Here is an 11,803-nt window from a genome sequence, read left to right as displayed (position 1 = left end):
CCTCAGTGACTGTATCCAAACGGATAACAACTAGAACCGAGCAGTAGGGAAACATAATGTCAGTGGCCTTGGTCTCTGTCGACACCAGTTCAAAGTCAATGGAACAGTTAACATGGGATTTACATTTACATTTAGTGATCCAAGGTTATGTATGAAAATTTTCATGAAATAAAACCCTTCATTTGATACTTTTTAAGGTTGGTATTTTTTCAGCAACTATTCAATGTATTTTCACTAGAAGTTTCCATTGTTAGTGGTGGAGTCTGCCTTTCCCACGCTGGATTCAAACTGACTTCATACACATGAGGGAAACAATGGAGCATGTAATTCAGTGTTACTGTTTGTAATTTTATCTCATTGATATCAGTCTCACTGTTTACTGTTTACGCTCCCGAAGCCAATTCGGAGCTGTATTAAGTTACTGCTAATGCAAACTAAACATTTCCCATTGCAGCTGCTTCACATTAAATGTTTTCACTTGTCGAAACGCCGTATGGCTTTTATTATAAAGCAGTTACAGGAAACACAGTGTAAATGTCACTGAGGTTAGTGCTGCATTTTTCATCAGAGGATAATTTTACCAGGGATCAATGGAACAAGATGAAGCAGCCCTTTTCACTGCCCCTGTTACTGTTGTTGTGTGGAAAACTACTTGGCAGAATGAAATCAGATCTTCTTTACCAAAACAGCATGAGTTTGTTTGACTGCACTGTAAACAGATACACCTCAAGTGTTTGCTGTCCCCAGAGTTCTGGGACGTGTAGTATTAAACCATGCCGGCTCACGAAACTCAGATCAAACTATTAAACTAGGCAGTACTGATCAAATATGAATCAAGATTCTGTTACTGCATTGCCTATTTCTCGCCTCAAACGTTTTCAGAAACATACTTTAGTGTACTGTTTAGCTGTAAAATGAGATCGCTGTACTGCAGCTGCCACATTGAAAATGACAAAAACTAAGCACCTTCCAATTCGCAGTATGTCACCCAACCGCCGGAGCGTTCAGTGGTCTGGTGCATCCAGATGCATCCTTGCCGGAGTCTGTGTGTCTGCACCATTAGATTCAGTACATATTATCTACAGACATTATATGCTGTACACTGTACAACATTAGAATTTTTCTTGACTTTTATAACTACTGTATGTACATATAAAACCTTACAAGAGCAATCCAGACCTTTTCTTTCTTCACTCCACTTTACATTCACACCCACCTGAGCAATTTACTGCTGTGACTAAGAATCTGAAACTTTCTGCCTACCTTGACTTACTAATTGACCACATTGTGGTGTTCATGGAAATAAGGTAAAATTGCTCAGCTCTTGAAATGGCAAACCTGCTGTGGTTACTGTTATTTTGTTCCTGCAATTTGATGTAAGTACAAATTATCAAAGGTTTCATTTCTGGGAACATCTCAGTATGAGTATTACATGAATCAGAGTTGAAACAAGTTTAACTGTGGCCCTGGTTGTACCCTACTGTGATGCCTTGATGTGTTAACGACATAACACATACAATCACTCAGTGCACCCCCTGCTTATGCATGAAAGGATAAAAATGTAATGAAGTGATTGTGATATATTGTGAAATATTATGTTTAATTAATCAATATGACATCAGTTGCATCTTAAAAAATCACTTTGAATGGATGTGTGTTGTTGGACAAGCCTCAGACTGCTGGAGTTTGCTTATGTGAGGCGTTAGCATATAAGACACATATACACATAGTACAACTCTATTTGTTCATTGATTTACAGAATCAGTTCCCCAAAATAAAACTATGTCAAATGGAGCCTTTGTAACAGCAAACATTGCAATTACTGTATAACCAGCAATTAAGACAATTCATCACCAGTTAGATAATGTCTTCACATGGGTAATTAAAGAAAACAGTCATTTAAACTTGCACATAAAAAACTCAGAAAAGTCAAACACAGGCAGTGAGGAGAAGAGCAGCCCATGCAAATTTACTGAGAGTGTGTGCTTGATGTTGGTTTCTCTGCTTAGAGAAGGATTAACCCATTAGGGGGCCATGAGACAAAAATGAGCCGTGGGCCCCAATTAAGACCCCCACCAAATCCCATCGTCGAGTCAGTTTGGTTGTAATGTGATTAAATGCAAATGTATTTGATAATATGCAATATGTAAACATATCAACAGTTCCAGTAATAAAGGCATTAAAACTCTATTTCAACATAGGGGCCCTCTACAAGACAGGGCCTAAAGATAAAGAAAAAAAAAGTGTAGTTCTAAGGCTCTTACGATTTCATTTTATAAAGTGCTAATTACCAGCAACTTTATTCATACTTAGTGGATTTCCTTTTAAGGCACTGATGTACCCTGATCAAATGTCTTTATACACTCCATGCTAATTACATTCGAACACACATTCCTGTGTGACCCAGCTGCTGTGACCCAGTACACTACTGTTCTGGTATCGTAAACTTCCTCTGTCAGGATGATCTAGAACATTGGGGACACAACTGCTTTAAAAATCCTGTCCAGAGGCTGAGAGATTCAGGTCAGGTCTGCAGACGGAACAAGGAGGTCTGAAATCTGAAACACACTGGCCTCAAAAAACAAAAAGAGAAACTCAGGTTATAAACCAGTAATAAACCAGTCAGGATCATGACTGCAAAATCGTTTATTCCAGCAGGTACCCTGCACTGATTTTTCACATATCATTTTCTCATATCATACACACTATGATGAGCCAGCACATACCAGGCAAAAGTCTGGAAACACTCTCCCATTCACTTGAGTGAGAAATTGTGTCCAAACTTTTGCCTGGTACTGTTGATGTACTGTTTATACTGTATGACACGTGCACATATGAACTCCTCCCACTTCCTCTGCTCGACCGCACCACCGATTGGTTATCATGTAATTATCTTGACATTTAAGCTAGCGCACAAAAGGCCCCTTCCCATTTCTATATCCACACAAGTGTTTGATTCACTTGATTAACCCTGAGTGGAGGACATTGTGCCTTCACAGGAGGTGGTTCAAATAAATAGAGTTATGCAAAGAGAAATGCACAATTACAGTCAGGTCTCTGTGGCCACTAAGGCCTGAAATAGTATGAACTAGGCAGCAGTGAGAGATTTATGGAGCTCAGAGCCCTCACCTTCCTCCGGGCTGGGAGCGCAGAGCGAGGCTCAGACGAAGGGCTCGTCACTGGGATGATGCTCGCTCAGGCCCGAGGGACCATTACGTATCAACAGTGATACTGGGGGTTCATTAGGCTGTAGGCAATTATTATCGTATATATATTTATGTGTATATCTAATATATAATCAGCCCTCAAAGGCGTGTGCGCGCCCTTAGTTAGTGTGATTCTGCCCAACAAAGTATGTGCTACTTTACTGTCTTTTTAAAATAAAATTTGTGCTACCCCTCTGACGCCACAGTATGAATTATTCTATTCTTTTTTCGTCTGGCTTTTATCTCAGTGAGACATATGAATCACCCTGGGCCCGTGTCCCCCAGCGAGTGTGTTTTTATCTGTCTGTTGTTCTTACTTTTCCTGAAATTTCTTCCTCTCTCCAGTGGTCTCTAATCTCTCTCATCAGTGTTCTCGCTCTCTTTCTTCCTCCGAGTCATTGTCATCCCCCTAAATCCGAGCACTGGTGGAAGCAGTAGGTATTTCGGGGCTGCCTCTCCCCTCTCCTTCTTCAAATGTCATCCTCCCATGTTGTCACGTGGCATTTGGAGCGAGTCCTCCGGGGCTGTGCTGTTTGAAGTATTGATTGAAGTGCCCTCGTCCCCTGAGTGCCATTACGTAACAGAGATGCAAAAAATCCACAAAGTCACTGAGAGAGAGGGACAGAGAGAGCGTGAAGACAGATAGAGGAAAGCCTGGAGGGAAAGGAAGAAGTGTAAAGGGAGCACAAAAGAGATGGACGGAGGAGAATGAGATAGAGGCACTGCAGAGGGGTGGAGAATTGTCAACTGTGGATGAGAGGGAGGCCATCACCGAATCTGTGACTCATCCATCAGAGAATGGTGGACAAGTGTCATAGATCAAGCAGTTCATGGCTGAAAATAGGCCAGTGAAGGAAGCTATCTTTACTCCATCATTATGGTTGTGTCTTATCATGGGATCATAGAGATTCTTGATGTGTTGCACAGAGACACAGAAGGAGAGCATGTGTCCCTGCAGAAAGAGATGAGGAAAGAGAAAGTTGGCTAAGTTTCTCAGAGGGATATAAATTGTTTTTACTCATCACAAGTGCAACAAAGTACAACAGAAAGAATCAATAATGTGATAGTTGAGAGTTTATTGTATCAAAAAATGTTTAGTTACTGCTGCACAATCTAGACTCCTCCAAAGTTACTTGCTGGCTCTTTTTTTGCATTTTGCATTCACGACAATACAAGCAGCATGAACTTTTTCCTAATGCTTATGGGTACAGAGGACATACCATGTAGTTCAATTTACCTAGTTTAGTTATGTTTTAGTCTATGAGATTTGCAGATAATAATTATAAAAAGATAAACTAATGGCAGACTGGCAAAAAATATTAATTATCTCAACATTTTTTGCACCGCAGACTGTTATGATATTGACAAAGTCGTTGCAAACTGGCCGACAGGGGAGCATCATGTTAGACGGAGGGGAGGGGGGCTCCCATCGGTTTGTTTTGCAGGGTCACATGATGTTAAGAAATCATGTAAGTTTTGGTTGAGTCATGATCTCTATCCTCAGACACAAACAAGCTTTAGAAACTCATGGAGGGAGAGGGAGAGAAAACAGCATACAAACAGAGTGGATGAGTGTAAAAACCAAACGCACATTCACACACACACACACACACACACGTGTGAGCACACACATAAACAGGAAGGATGGTCGTTGTTACACAAGGTCTTCGTTTGACACGCAGGACTCCCCACCATGATGTACGACCCCTCTTCAAAGGTGTCAGAGATTAACGTTGCTGCGAGGACAGACTCAATATGTGACCTTTGATCCAAGACAGACCCTTGAACCGCATATTATTCTGCTGGTGCTTCAGGATGGGCATACATGTGTGTGAGAGTTCTCACAAGTGTCTCTCTCAGTTCTCACCATTATTTTTTGTGTTCCATTGACCGTTAACAATCTGCATCACTGTGGTGAAAGATTGCTCGCTCTCGCCTTGTTTCCACTGATGAATCATCCGCCCACTATTGATATTTTAGTGATTCAGAGATTTGGGTTCTGTCCTGCCCACAACTTGTTATTAGAGGAAGAAATTATGTGTTTTGGAAATCATTTCCTCTGCCTTGTTTATTTTCTTTTGTCGGAACATCTTGTTCTGCATTTTGCCTTTGAATAAAAGATACCAATAACTTTGGTAAACTTCCTTAAGCTAACAGTATGCCAGCCAAAACAGCTTCAGTGTCTTCTCCAACCTACACAGTCGGTATCCTACTCTCTCCTCCCTCTCCTTATAACTGTAGACTTGCACTACTTCTCTCCAAAGATTTCTCTTATTATTTTCTCTCCAGCCCAGCATGATCTTTCAATTCTGGCCCCACTTACTGTACAGTAAGTCTTCTGATTGTCTCTGGTGGTCTGCAGATTGAAGAGAAGAAACATCTCTGTGTTCTTGCCTCTCTGTCTCATTTTTTGCCGGGTCTTTCCCCCTGCTTTTATCTTAACAATGTCTTGTTGGCCTGCTGTCTCTCCTCCAAACAGAGAGCAGACCTTTCTCATAATTAACTCCAGTGACTTTCTGCTACCCAGAACCACTTCTGTGCCAGCCAGCAGAACACACAAGGACCGGGGTAGTTCATCTATCAAGACATTTGTAGGATTAAATAAAAAGAGAAAGTCTACAGTAGACCTAAGATTGACTGTAGGTAAATATCATTGTGATTAAGCTCCTCTATGATGACTACATGACAGAAAGCCATCAATGAGAATTTGTTAAAGGGTCCTGTAAAAGCCTCTCCACACGGGCAGTAAGACCGATTCATCTGCCTTCGTGTCTGACTTTCTCTGGAGGAAGAACAAAGGAGCTGCTTCCATTTATAGGGCTTTTAGAGCAGCCCACTATCTAATTTTACCTCTGGAAATATCAGCAATTACCTAGATGCCATTCATGATGGAAGCTGGACTCTTCTGTGTTTCTGTAGCTTTGGGGTTTTTAACAAAGTTGCAATCAAGCTGTCCTGTGACAGCCATGGGTAGAGGTACTGTAGCTTATAGGTACAGCTCAGCTTATATGAATCCCACATGTCCCGTCTCTTCATGATTGTGTCATTAGTGACCCATATGTGTGAATCAAACCTCTATCACGAGTGAGCAGCTGTCAGCTTATTTTTTTACCTGGCTGCTGCTACAAAATAACACACCAGTATTAGAGCGCACCAATTTCCAGAAAATGTAATTCACAAAGTGGTCTGCCTAATAATGTAATGTTCACTGGTTATTACCCAGGATTGAGCCTCTCTCTTTGAACTCCTCATCATTATCGTCTCCGTATCATTGTGTCTTTAAGCCACCTCCTGCTGATCTCAGAGATAGGATGTGCTAGCCAGCACTCCCATCTATCACAGAACACTTACATAACATCCCCGCCTCCCATATGTATATATGCAACAACGCGCTCATGACAGAACGGGGAGGAAGGGTGTCAGGGCTGACGCCGAGGGACATTTTCATGAGTGTCAGGACTCACTTTGAAGATTAAGAGTTGAGCCATGCACATAGGAGACTGGAGCTACTGCAGTGCGACTCCACAGGAGGAACTCAAGGCCATCAGCTGAATACTCAGCACACACTGGGAAACACACGTGGGTGTTTGTTCATGACTGAATATTAACAAGTGGCTTAAATGTTTAAATCTAAGAACTATCATCCAAATGCAACAAAAGTATTGTACTGTCCGTGCTTGTTGCTAAGCAATACGCGACTGACACCTGCAGATTTAAGCCTGTCCATCAGTTTTTCCACCTTTCATTTTATTTGGCCCAAACAAAACTGCTTCTTTAAACATAAAGGATTTACTGAATGAATTACTGAAATGCATCCACACATGCACATCCACATAAACACACCTATGTGAGGTCAGCCGGTTGACTCTGTATGGGGCTGACTCGGCTGACCTCGCGGCTCACGGGTTACCATCCATCACAGTCCATCATGCCCAAGGTGAGTGTTTGTGATCAGGCGGCACACAGGGCCACAGAGACAACCAACCATAGAGAGCCTCAGCTGTGAGGTCAGGGGTCGGAGGTCACGCCTGTTCCCACAGTAGCAGAGGGGGCTTGTCTCTGTTCACTGTCACCTCATCAACACATGCATGGCGTTTGACCCCCATGAATTATTGAGATGGAGTAATCCTGGTTTCCATAAACATAAATGGAAGAAAGCCTTGTAAACACAATTTCCTAAGCAGATTAATTCCAATTTGAAAATTGTAACAGTGTGTGCTGCGGCAGCTCTGTAAGCTAACATGAATTACTGAAGTCATCCAAAGTGCAAAGATTGTTATTTTTAGTATGAGGATGACACTGTTTCAATCTCTGACACCATTCAATCTAATAAGTCACTGTAATGACTGAATGGCTAATTAGCCCCCTAATTGACTGTCTAAATTACCAAAACTCTGAGTTTCTGAGACTTTCTGTACAGACGATAGACCAAAGATGGTGTCACTCTACAGTAAAACTTCAGACTGCAAAATCCTGCTGGTCCAGCTCTAACTCTGGACTATCTCATGGGAATTGTGATGTGAGCATGATAGAGTCTGACAGATGTTTTCAGTGAGTTGGGACCCCAGTAAATGTTTTAAATACTCTTGAGCAGGGTAAGCTGCTGTTGGCTTGGAGGAGCAGCAGTGGTCACTGTCTCATGGGAGAGTCTGCAGGGCTAAGCTATAGAAAGTGTCAGAGCCAATGTTGAGGGAAACCACTCTAAAAGACAAGGGCATTAAAGAAGAGGGGCCCAAAGCGGGCCTGCAGAGGTGTTCTTTATTTCTGTCCCTCTTCTAGTCTCTTCCTCCTCCTGTCCTCATCATCACAACTGTGAGCCGAAGTTAAACCGGAAATTCGCGGTTCTGTTCTAGAAGTAAGAAAACCGCATTCAAACTATTTATCACATCGACATTTGTGATAATGCAATTACATAAAAAATCAGGCTTGGAACATATTTTTTAAAAGGTTAACTAATATTGTTTATTCAGTGCTTGTGTTTTTAGCGGCCAAAAATCATTTTCCTTAAAGATCCCATCCAGACATTTTTTAGGGCATATAAAAATCCTCTGCTTGGAATAATAAATTGTATCTGACATGTTTTGTCCACAAAAAATGTTCAGTTACTACATTAAAAATCCTTAAAATGACATCTACTCCTTCTCCCTCATAAAAATCCAGAATCTATATGCAAATATGTTTCATTCCAAAAGTTTTACTGCTGGATACAAGATGTCTCTTACCTCACTGTACTGGAGGTTTCAAGTTTCTACATTACACTCGTGTAAGTTGTATACTGGCCCTTGTTTGGCTCCAAACTAGTTGTTATATCTCAAATCAAGCTTAAGCCCAGATTTAAGGTGAGCACAGAGAAACTTTCCACTTTCAGCAGATGAATATAAAAACAGCCTTCTAGGGTCAACCTCTGCACATACATCATTCTGCAGAGTGAAGCTCAAACATCCAGCTGAAAGAACAAGAAGAAAAACACATTTTTGACTGGAAGGGGACTTAATGTAACCAGTTTAACAAAAGAGGTGAGTCCTTGGGCGAGTGGGAGGGCTGTGGCAGGTTCAGACACGTCTGTGTTACCAGCACAACAGGGAAGAGAAAATAGTGTGGATGTTTGTAGAAAGCAGATATTACGGCTAAAATGTTCAAAAACAGCTTTAGAAGAGAGCTTTGTGGATATTATGGATAAAGACAAAACCAAGTCACAGTGCAACGCTAGTAAAGTCTTGTGAGAGCTGTGGTTTGTTTATTTGCTAACATATTTAACTTTGAACTTTTAATGGCAAATTCTGTAGCGGATGCCAATTTATCCTTCCCCAGGACCAGGTGTGACCTTTTCAGAAAGGCTGATTAAAGAAATGCTCAATGGGAGATTGAGAAATAACTTAGGATCTAAATTGCTCCAGTCTTCATTTTCCAAAGTACAAACCAAAATTGTAAAAAAAAAACCCTAACTAAAACCTGTGCTGTATGAATAAATGGTTCATTTTCTCCAATGCGATCACAGCACCGGAGGTTATTCTTCAGGGAATTGTTTTTCTGAATTAAATGATATGCTTATCTTCAGTATGTATGGAGTCTTCACACATCTTTATTGCATTATAATAAAATGACCATGAAATCCTATTTCACATTATCAGGCTGTTTGTCGCCTCAATTTCCTCGTTTGCCTGAAATTGGCTTCTCAGTAGCATTTGGGACATTTTTCAGAACATGGTATCTCAGTTTCTCAGGGTGCATACATGCATGGCCAGCAGTGAGCGGCATTGTGGCAATCAAGGAGCAGGGAAGTTTTAATAAAAACAAATTTAGAAATCAGCAAGAAAGAAACATCGGCTAAACTAGACACGGGCAGATAAGAACATTGGCTACAGGGATACCGACTGCCTCGGCTACAGGCTAGACGCAATTGCAATGTGGACAGCTCATCAAGATGAGTGACAAGTGTCGGGGCACCACCTCAACCTCCTCAGTCACAGAGGGCAGGGCTAACAATACACTCGCTGCCTCAAGAAGAAAAGTTTTCTTGTTTGTTCGTGTGTTTCTTTCAAGGTGTATATTTCTTTTTTTTTTTTCTTTTTCCTGATCTCCATGCCCCTGCTTTCACCCTCTCATCCACATACAAACTGCCTGGTTACAAACTATAGTTGCAGCTGAGGAGAGAGCATCTATCATCCCCATCAGTTGAGAGAACTCCAGGACTGTTATTACTTTGAGCCAAGCCATTAAGCTTTTACCCCGGAGCGATCGATGGCAGATGCTGGAGGGGTTGTTTATCTTTTGTCTTCTTATCAGAGCGGCAAGGAGAGGTGGGGGCATAGAGAGGGGGTTGAGGGAGAGATACAAGAGGAAAAGTAAAAAAAAAAAGGAAGGGGAGAACACCTTGTTCCAGTAGAAGCAACAGCTTTAGAGTTGCACTTATAATTCAGGGCACAGTCTATATGCCGCCTTTTGATTTGCCAGGATTCATGTGAGGAGCTTGACACTTCTGATGTGGGAGATCAGTGATTAGGCAAGGTTATGTGAAAGGCTCACAGCCTACTGGGGAATGAATCAGTATGATAATCAGATGATCTGAAAGTCCTGGTTCATACCATTAAGCTCACCAACGGCCAGATTATGCAACACTCAAAGTCTACCTGTGTGTTTTTGTGGTTTAATGTTTTATCTGACGCAAACTCTTCATTAAGGCAGCTCCACTCTGCTGTTTTTGGCTGTGATTCACATCAGCAGACTCAAAGGCAACGTGAATGACGGCTAGAAGGTGACTTATGAAAAAGGTGGGAGGCATATACGCCAGAGAAACTGCTTTTCCAAACTCTGAGATGTGTGAGAAATCCTGATGAAAGCTGCATGAGTGCTCCACTAACGAGGAAGATGGGCCGAGCATGAAGCAGAACGATGAAAAACAGCTGTCTGTAGGAGATCTTTCCCTCCCTTTTCTCTCTCCCTCTCTCTCTCTCTCTCTGTCTGTCTGTCTCCTTCTTGTAAACACACTCACACACATACACAAACTTTTCCCCCCCCACGCTCCTTCCCCTTTCCTTTCATCAATAATAACTTCAAAGCCCTCTTGTTAAAATGTATTAATTTCTCCTCATAAATAAAGCGAAAACACACACAGTGAACTGGAATGAGGGTGAATTAATCTTCATGATTATGAGATGTGTTTTTCATGCCGGCTTATTTCTAAATCTATTTATTCACCTGCCTCTATCCCTTCAGTCCAGGTCCTCAATTAATGCTCTCATTCATCCACGTTTCCTCCCAGACGTTCTCTTTTCTCCCTCTCTCTCTCTGTCTCCCTCGCCTCATTTGATTCAGCACTGACTTCATTATAATTACCCAGTTGATTCCGCATACAGGTGTGAGCAAAGATGACTTTCAAATCATGTTTTCCTAGTGTCTGGAGATGGTTTTGTTTATCTGACACAGCAAATCTTGTCTCCCAGGTTGGATGGTGACATTTAAACTATATAAACCTGATACACAGTATGATTCTGAAACATATAAACGCAGAAATTATAATTCTGTTTTTTTACTCTCCTTTGTCAATCAGAGTTGTAAGCTTCCAATAAAACAATGTATGTGTACATGCATGTGGCATGTCAGACACTCACTAACTGGATGTGGTGTTTGCAGAGTTGAGTGTACATTTTGGTTTGCATGGAAGGTGTGAATCACGTTCTGTTTACCTGGCTAGAAAAGGGCTGGTGTGTGCCTGTTGAAAGGGTCCATTGATAGGCCTGAAGCCTGGGCATTTCCTGCTGAGCTGCTGCTGACAGCGTTAACTGTGCTTTGGGGAGCTCTCTGTCAGCAGCTTCTAATCTCCATAAACCAGCAGCTTGAAGAAGCCCTCGGTATCAACAGTTTTTAGAGGTGGCTCGAGGTCAGTATGAAGGTGAGGCAGGTGTCTTTCCACTGGAAGTATTTTTCCATCTTGCAGTTTGAGTTAAAGTCACGACAAGCAATTTGTCCAGCCCCTAATGACAGGCTTCACAATGCTCTGCCTGTCTGTGATTTTTCATATTAGGACATGTTGAGTGTGTTGTATATGTCACGCTTTTACCATGATTGCTCACCAAAGGCAAAGAAAGAAGCAAGCT

Source organism: Thunnus thynnus, chromosome 8 (assembly GCF_963924715.1).
Source record: "Thunnus thynnus chromosome 8, fThuThy2.1, whole genome shotgun sequence".
Lineage (NCBI taxonomy): Eukaryota > Metazoa > Chordata > Actinopteri > Scombriformes > Scombridae > Thunnus > Thunnus thynnus.
The sequence above is the reverse complement of the archived record's forward strand: the minus strand, read 5'-3'. Positions refer to the sequence as shown.